This window comes from Gordionus sp. m RMFG-2023, chromosome 3 (assembly GCF_954871325.1).
Source record: "Gordionus sp. m RMFG-2023 chromosome 3, tfGorSpeb1-WG-v2, whole genome shotgun sequence".
Lineage (NCBI taxonomy): Eukaryota > Metazoa > Nematomorpha > Gordioida > Chordodea > Parachordodidae > Gordionus > Gordionus sp. m RMFG-2023.
In genome coordinates this window covers 18,088,213-18,097,800 of record NC_088777.1, presented here as the reverse complement: position 1 = coordinate 18,097,800, position 9,588 = coordinate 18,088,213, and the positions used below count along the sequence as shown (strand labels likewise).

The following is a 9,588-nucleotide window of genomic DNA, read 5'->3' as shown; positions in this document are numbered from 1 at the left end:
CCCTCCTTCATTCTGACTCGTTTTTTTCTCCTCAAATATTGCTTCTCATCTATTTTTCACCTTGCCTCACGGCCATGACTAAAATTTGTAGGAAAAAAATACCAAGAGGAAAATGAAAAACCAAAAATCTTGGGAAATCCGCCAATGAAAATAATGATTTACTTTAAGGATCGTCTAAAACTTAGTTATATCTTGATATAGTGGAATTTCATTTATCATAGTTAATTTTTTTTAAAAATAACATTATACTTCCGCCTTTCTTTTTTTTATTACAATTATATTTGGTATATAATACTTTTGGACATATATTAATTTTTTTTACTTTGATACCTAAATTTTATTTAAATATTAGTTACAATTATTAAATGAACCAATTATTTAGCATAAATTTATAAATTAATTCTATAAACAATTTTGTAACATTCATTATAATTTTTTTATCTATTAATTTTTTTATAGAATGTGAGCTCCTCAAAAATTTTGGTGTTAGGCTATCAAAATTTTAGTCAAATATCTACATTTAATTTTACAACTATACATCTTGTAATCATCTAAACTTGTAATATATTCTTTTTTATAATCAACCCCAATGAGCACAGCTTTATTTATTTGAAATTTAAAAAGATAAGCAAGCACAAGCCTAAAAATTTACGATTACTATTATGTATAATATAATGTATGTTTAAATGAAAGGATAAGAACAAATATTATATTGTTTATGATATGATATATAAATCATTGAATTATTTAAGCAAATTAGTTGATATAATTAATAATAATGGATTATCTTGGAGTTGCATATCTCAGTTTGTAATTCACCGAAATTTTTTTTCCCACCAAATTATTTTTAAGCTGTTATATTAGAAAAAAATATAGTAGATATATAATATTTTAGTTAGTAAGGTTGTCTTGTCGAGCTTTAGTTTGTAATTAAAAATGACCACTTATTCTCAATTTTTTCCAAAAATATTTTGACCACTTGAGTAACATCACAAATTACCGGGTCAAATTTAAAATATTTATTAAAATAATTTACTTGTATTATAAGAGAACCTCTTAGGGCCTCCGAAAGTATGATTTCATTTTCTGTATTGACCTCATAGGTTATATCAGTGAGGCTACTTATCTGAATTCCCATGTATCTCGTTCCATTTCGGACCAAAACTAAATAATTTGTTTAATTATTTCAATTTATATAATATTGATAAAAAGGAAACTAATCGCCAGATATAATGCCAATCCTTTACGAGTCAAAATTTTTATCTTCTCATGGACACTTTTTAAAGTGATTAAAAATTTAACAGAATAAACCAAGTATTCTGATGATTAAAATTAATATAAGTGTAAAAAAATTATGATCACACGAGGTTAAATCTGAGAAACAAATTTTATTTTTTTACCAATACTACTTCCGGGTCCATTGAGTCCTTGAAAATAACCCAATTTTAGTTTGAAATATAAGAACGTTATTCCTTGAGTTAAATTAGCTATATCAGTCAAATCTGTATTCATATGATCATAAACAAATATAGACTAAGTAAATGTCTGTCTATTTCTAAGTCCTTTGTTTTTATTAGGATACTTTAAATACTTCAAAAATAGGAATTCATTGTCTATAAATCATAAAATTATCTCAAATTTTAAGCAAATGCGTATCCAGACTTCTGTCAGCCAAAAAAGAAAAAAGCATGAAATTACAATCCTTTCAATAAAAATTTTTATTGGGTATATTGTATGAGAAACGAGGAAATTTATTAAATAAATAGGAAAAAAATGAGTTATCGGACGAGTTTGAATTATCAGATATTAAGCCTGAATTTTATTAATTAATTTTCTGCTCTCATTATATCTATTTGACAAATTTGCGAAACTTAATTTCCCCATTTTTATGAAACTAACTGATTATTTTTATAAAATTACTTTCGAAAGAACCTTTGGCTTGCTAAATAGGTTTATACAAAAACTGACTATTAGTTCAATATTGGACTAAAATTGATATAAGATATCACAAATTGTTCAAGTCATGATCAATCCTTGGAATTTTTTTATGATGCCCCCCCCTCCCTTTCTACCCCTCTTGATTAGCATAGGCTTTTTATATATATAAATTATAATTAAACAATTAAAATATTTTTATTTAATTATTTTCAAGTAGTTTTATTTTCCGACAATCTGACTATGAGAATAAAATATAATTTATAAAATATTTTACAATATTGTTTACCGTTTGTTAAATCTATCTTCTTTTCAACTTCAAAAGTAACACATTGAGAATTATTTCCATTACATATACCGCATTTGTCTCTTTTGGCTATAGAATAAAACTGGTCATCACAACCTATAGGCTAAAATAAATAAATATTGATTTCAAATACAATTTCATTAATTAAACTTTATTATTAATTCTCAATCTCAGCTGCTCATGTTTAACAACTTCCGCATTGAAGTTGTTTAATTATGATAGAAAAAATATTGGGAAATGGATGTATCATATATTGAAGCCTTTATCTTTATGGATGAAATACAAAATAAAGTTGAAATTCAACTATAAATGTATTTAACCAAGGAATTTTTATAGTGTAATTATGATTAGACGGAAGTTGATTAATATTATAAAAGGTGTATTAAATAATTAAATATTTTTTAAGAAAATAGATATAAAATCTACTATTAATATTTTTTTTTTAAATCAAGGACGCTTTAGAAGGTTACCTCTTCCCCATTATAATAGCTCTGCAAGGATTGGATAACCGAATGTTAAAATATATTAAATATAAACAATTGAGTATGCAAAATTGCAATGCTAAATTAGGGTGTTCCCTACAGAGATGCGCACGTTATTCCTCCATATTGTAAGAATGTAATAATTTTTTAAATCCAACTTAATATTATATATATAATTTTTATTAAAGCACGAATCGAATATTTATAATTTGACCTTTTTTTGTACAAGATCTATCTTATTATTTATATAATCTAGTGTGGTGGAGAGGGAGGGGAAGGGGGGGGGATTTTCTAACAATTTTTTTCCCTTGGAATTTTTTTTGAATGACTATTTTATCTAAGTTTATTAAGGAGGGTGTGGGGTGAGGGGATCGATTACTATTAATAAAAATAAAATAGGTGTGAAACATTAAAATTGTGGTAAAGTTAAAATATTTTAAATTCAATTGACAATAATATCGCCGTTAAGACACATATCTAAGGAGTCTTCAGTTTTAATGATTGTTCCATCGACAGCCTTCCCAATATTCATGTTGATATTTTTGGATTGTACAAAGCAAAATAGAACACATGGTTGAGCATCTATATTTTGTATAAAAGATTAAATAAAATATATTTATAATCAAAATAGGAATAAAATAATACCAAATGCTCTATAAATTGAAGATCTGTCGTATTTACTGCAGATAGCCTTGTTTTGTAGATTATTTCTATCAACCTATTTTTTTTTTTTAATTTAAATGTATTTTGATAATAAAATATCTATTCTAAATATAATATAATAATTACCTTATTTCTACACACTTTTTTATCGATTTTATTTCCTTGACAGTAAAGTCCACCGAATTCCTGCCTTAAAAATATTAGCAAAAATAATATAATTAAATAATAAATGTAGATAATAACATGCGGGGGAAATTAAAAGTGCACCTATATTTTATAAAATATTGGAGGGGGTGGAATGAATTAACAACACACAACACTTAATAAAATGGCAGGTACCAAAATTAAAATGAACAATTATTATTTATAAATTCAATATTATCGAAACAATGAAGTCTCAGAAATCGTAAAGGAAAATTAAAAGTGACAGTTCCTCAAATAGAGAGAAGGTACTACAGATAAAGGAAAAATGTCAAAAGCTTAAGAAATAGTACGATCAAAAAAAGGAAAAGATACAAAGAAAAAAAGGAAAAGGTCCAATGAAAAAAGGGAAATTTTTATTCAAATTATATCAAAATGCCATTCTTCATCATTTTTTTTCCAATTTTTTGTAAGGAATTTATTTTAATCTTTTTTTCCTTTAAAATTTTATTTGTCATCTCTCGTTAATATTATTTCATTTTAAAACTATTTTTATCATTTTTCTGCAAATTATTGTTTTCTCATTTCATTTTTGATATTTTATCTTTGCCCTATACCATCTTCAATTTTTCTCTTCCCTCTGATCCTTCTTCGATTTTATGTACTTTTTTGTCATTTAATAATTTATTTTCTATTTTTCATCTTTATATATTATTTCTTGTCATCTTTCTTAAATTTTTCTCTTTTCTCCATTATAATATTTTTTATATTTCATTAATTTTTTTACCTTTGTTTGTCATCTTTCTATTTTCCTCACTTATTAGATTTTCTTTAATTTTTATATAATAATTTTTTGACATTGTATATTTTATGAAATGAAATGCACAAATGGAGAGTTTACTATTAGAACGTAATTGGTAAATGTTATTCATATCTCCCCACTAGAACCCTTAAAGTCAGCCCTAAAATTACAATTACACTTAACAAAGCTATTTAGAATTTTAATTTTATTTAACTTTATAAAAATGCTTTTAATTTATTTTTCAAAATTTGAAACGTGCCGGGCTTCTTGTTGTATTTAACACAACTTATATTTTTTAGTTGGTCATCACAAATGGTAAACGTATTTTATTTTATAAAAGTTAATACATACTTTTTTTTATTATTAAAAGACATTAGTAACAACTGTGTCATATATGTTAGGGTCAATGTGTTTTTTTCCCTCAATGTGTTTTTTCCCTCAATGTGTTATTTTTACAATGAATCATTTTTTGACCGCATTTTTTAAAATTTAATTATCGGATTTTACCGTAAATATATTCTATCATGTTTGGAATAACTAACTTTCTAATGAATTGTAGGCAATTTTGCTGTTAACCTTTGAGTCATTTATAATTTATATAAAAAATATATGGAAAATTCATTATAAATTATAGTAAGTTTAAAAGTTCATGGAAAGATTGTCTGAAATTCATAGTGTAAATATTCCATACTTGACGGCATACATTTCCGGTAAAATCAGATTTTTAAATTATTAAAAATGAGCTCAAAAAATAAGACATTGTAAGAAAAAACACATCAACGCTAGCATATTCCAGTTGGCTCAGCCTTGGAGCGTGAATCAAAAAATCGGCTCAGCTTTGGAATGAGAGCTGAAAAAACCGGCTTAACCTTGCTACGCCGGCCGTTAAAAAATTGGCTCAACCTTGGAGTGCTAGCAGAAAAACGGTTCCCTTGAAGCTAGAGCTGAAAAAGAGCTCAGCATTCGAGCGCGAGCCTGAAATATCGTCTCAACCTTGTAGTGCCAGAATAAAAGTGCTTAGCGAACCGCTTTAATTTTTATATTAAATATTAATATAATGGCAGTATATATTTTTTCCCCTGAATCTGAGATTATATATTTTTCAAAATGTAAATCTTTCAAGATAGACAGTGTGTTAATTTAAATTTTCATGCAAGTAGCTCAAAATTGGAACCTAATAATATTAATTAAACTCTTATAGACTTGTTATTATATTTGACTATTTTCTAAGAAAAACAAAATATTGATAGGAAATTTTCCTATTTGAGAATATTACTTAATGTGTAAATTATGAATGAACCTATATTAAAGATGACTATTGACTACTTATAATTTTTTAAAAAAAATCTTTTATTAATAATTTTTTGTGAATATTAATAATTATTTTTATTTAGGAATATTTTCAATTTTTTCCGAAATGCTAAAGGGACAATTATTATTAGTCATTTTAAACCTTGTTCAACCACACAATTAATGGCATGTCATCTTTGTTACCAATTTACTTCAAAAATATGTAAAAGTTTAAAATGATTAATTAAAATAGGAAAAAATTGAAAATATTCCAAATAGTTATCAATATTTAGAAAAAATTAGTAGTTAAAGACTTTAAAAAAAAATTCATAATAGCCAATCAATTGTCATAGTCATTTTTAATAAAAGTTCATTAATACTTAATATCGAATTCAAGATTAATTTTCCCAAAACCAACAAAATGTTCCTTTATTTTAAAAAATAGTCAAATATATTAACAAATCTATAATTATTAAGTTCCAATTTTTAGCGGCTTATAAAAAATTTAATATACTGATTATCTTGATAGATTTATATTTTGGAATAACATATAATTATCAGGTTCAGGATCAAAAATATCTACTTCATTGTCATTGTATTAATTTCTAAAATAAAAATTTAAGCGGTTCGCGAATCGATTTTATGGCGGGCACTTCAAGGCTGACCCGAATATTTAGAATCGTATTTTAAGGCTGAGCCAGTTTTTCGCCTCTGTCTCTAAGACTGGGCCATTTTTTCGACACGCGCTTTAAGGTTAAACAGATTTTTTCAGCTCAATCTCCAAGGCTTTAGCCATTTTTTTTAGTATTATAAGGCTGAAATTTTTTTCGGCTCGCACTTGAAGACTAAACAGACTAATTTTTTCGGCTTGCACTCATACTGAGCTAATTTTTTTTGATTCGCGTTCCAAGACGAACCGATATTTTTGCTTAAAATCCCGGCTAAACAGTTTGGAGTTGGCTAGGAGAGCAATTTTGTATCACTAATTAAGTGGAAAATAATCAAATAATTACATCATTTTAATTATATTTATGTTTTTGCTTATCATGTGTGCCCCGAGCAGTCGGATTGGCTGAACAATTTATACACAAAATATCTCGCTCGTTTATGTATATTTACATTATGCTATTTGTTAGATAACTTGTACACATAAATATTTAGAAATAGTATAAATAGAGGAGTTTTTTTTTTATATTTGGGAAGCGGCTAACTTTTCTTTGGGGTTAATTTATTTTAATTAAATTATACTTACATCTAAACCTCTAACTAGAATATAATTTCTTCATATTACGTTGTGCCTACGACGACATATGTATTATATATATTGAAAGAATAAAAACATCTTACCTGACTTGTGTCATTTCATTTAGTTGTAAATTCTCTTAATCTAGACGCCACCCTTTCTCCATCATAGTAAAAGCCATAAACCTGGGCTCTCTATCCTCTCAACGTATTCTCCCCACCTCAGAACTCTCAAGTATTATACCCGAGCTAGCCAGCGGCCCTTATAACTGATAAACAGATACTGCGATAGTCCCCGCTCTGTGCGTTCCGCACAGAAATAAAGACGAGGGATTCAACAGGCCAAAAATGATAAAAATTAGAGACCTAGAGCTTGAAAATAAATAAAAAGTTTGGCCCATCTGGGAAATTTGAATTTACAGAGCTCCACTCTTGAGTTTAGCAATTGGTAAATTTATGACTCGTCTTTCCTTGTTTTAAAAGGTTTAACCATCCCGCTAGCCTATGGAATTTTAAATTTGTTTTTGCCACTTTAAAAAAATTATATGATTGGCTTTGGCTCTTTATTTATTTTATCTTAACATTTTTTGTTTAAACTTATAAAATAGGTATAAAAATTTATAAGTTGCCCAGCCCATAATAATTTTTATGAAAGAAAAATTATATATGTGCATTAAAAATTTTTTACGTAAAATAGCGAGGCCTAATTAGCTCCCAAGCTTCGGCCTGGGCTGTGCAGATCTCTGATTTCAAATAAATTCAATTGATATCTTTCAGTTATTACGAATCAAAAATTTTGGAAACTTTTGACGAGTAGCAGAAAATGTTAAATTCTAATCAATGTGTGCAGTTAAACCAATAAATCTATTAATTGAAGATGTTTAAAAATGTTATTCATAAAATTTTTAAGAAAAGTATTATTTACTTTGGATTATCGCATTTTCTATCCCTTGTAGCATAGCCTATTATGTTATCGCCTTGACACGCTGACCAAGACGACCAGGAACTCCACTCCCCGGCCTTTTCTTGTAAATTGGATTTTAAGATACAGACACCCTTGTAGCATATCTTTTAAAAATTAGAATGTAACATTAATACTTATTTATTATATCTTCCTGCATATGACAAAAAAAATTAAATTATTACTGGGGTAAGTTCCTATATAGCCTGTTGGATGAGAAGGCCAATATTTATAATATATATATTTTCATTCTTTTTTATATATTATTAACCTAATTACCCAAATGGCATAGCCAAGTTTTTTCAATATAGTTGGAGGCTAAATTTTTTTCGAGCATCTCTTAATGTTCGCATCGCGATGTTAAATATTAAAATCATTGTCGAAAGCAAAGAAACTTTTTTACATAAAATATTTTACCAATTTTTTTTTAAAAGATGTGTTTTTTTCTTGTAAAAAAAGAAATGATAAAATGGATATAAGATTTATATTTAAAGTTATTCAAGATTTGATTCTTTTAAAATTAATAATGAACGCAAACTAATACGTTTGTATATAAGTATAAGAGACATACACGAACCAATTCATGTCAGATTAAAAGAATGATAAGCTCAGGGATCCTGAGGCCGGGAAACAGAAATTTCTCGAGTCGGTGGGCTCAGTTAAGCATTCTATCAGACTCCGGATTGGACTTTTTAAAATTATTTAGAATAGGGTGAGCCTGACGCAGACTTCGACAATATTTAAATCCTGTTTTCCTAATGTTTTTATAAATGTTATTTTCAAGAAAACACCAATTTTTTATATTTTTTTATGCGCTTATTACCGCTTTCTTATTAATATCGTTTTTTTTCAAACATAATTTTATTTCGGATGTATTCGGATTTTTGGATGGGATCTAGTTGGACTTGGATATTTGAAAAAAATACTCTGATTTGATTGGTTGAACAAACTTTTCTAAATTTGTCCTCGAATCGGAGCTAACCTGAAAAAATCAAGGCTCTCTAATACTATAATAAAAACAAATTATATTTAAAGAAAATAAAAAGGTATATGTACTGCTCCGGTTTCGGAACTTGATAATTGATTAGAAGATTGGTTGCAAGGTAGGAAATTTAGTGGTTCCGGTAGAATGTAATACGTCCCATTATGCGAAATACATCGAATAGCAGTGCAATTACTCTGTTATTTTTTTTTAAAGTGTAAAATATTTTTTAAATCTATTTTAAAATTTAAACATTTCATTAATAATTAGTGTGGTCGCCAATCATTTCCTCTCATAAAACACTAACTTTTTTGGTATTCGTAAAATATCTTACGTCGGATATTATTAATTCCCCTTTTATCATTATTTAAATAAATTTTTGTAATTTACCCATTAAACTATTTATCAAAGGCAGAATAAATACCCAGCAACACCTGCTAAATGGAGAGACCCATGCCAGTGCTTCGATATGCCTCAAATTATGGATAATAATTTTCTTAAAATTATTTTTGGCGGTCGAAGATTTTTGTGTTAGGTCTCTGCCTATATATCAATTAAGCTTTATTTGTTTTTACGAATTGAAATATAAACATTTTTAACAAGATTTCTCTTATTTTAGAATTGCATTTTTTATTCGCTATTAAATATTATTTTACATTATTTAATTTGATATTGTTGCGTTCGGGAATAAAATTTGCTTTTTTGAAAAAACATGGTAAATGGCGTTTTTTTTATTTTAGACTAATTTTAAATGTAAACATGTTCATTTTTTTTGATGAACGC

At 26.9% G+C, this 9,588-nt stretch overlaps 1 long non-coding RNA gene across 1 annotated transcript; it reads right to left on the bottom strand.

The window, feature by feature from the left end:
• Positions 1-3,525: 3,525 nt before the first annotated feature.
• On the bottom strand, positions 3,526-8,930 carry LOC135926048 (uncharacterized). The gene is made up of 3 exons (XR_010571776.1): positions 8,880-8,930; positions 7,788-7,930; positions 3,526-3,577 (listed from the first exon to the last, which is right to left on the bottom strand). It is a non-coding gene; the product is annotated as an uncharacterized LOC135926048 (long non-coding RNA).
• Between the last annotated feature and the right edge of the window lie 658 nt (positions 8,931-9,588).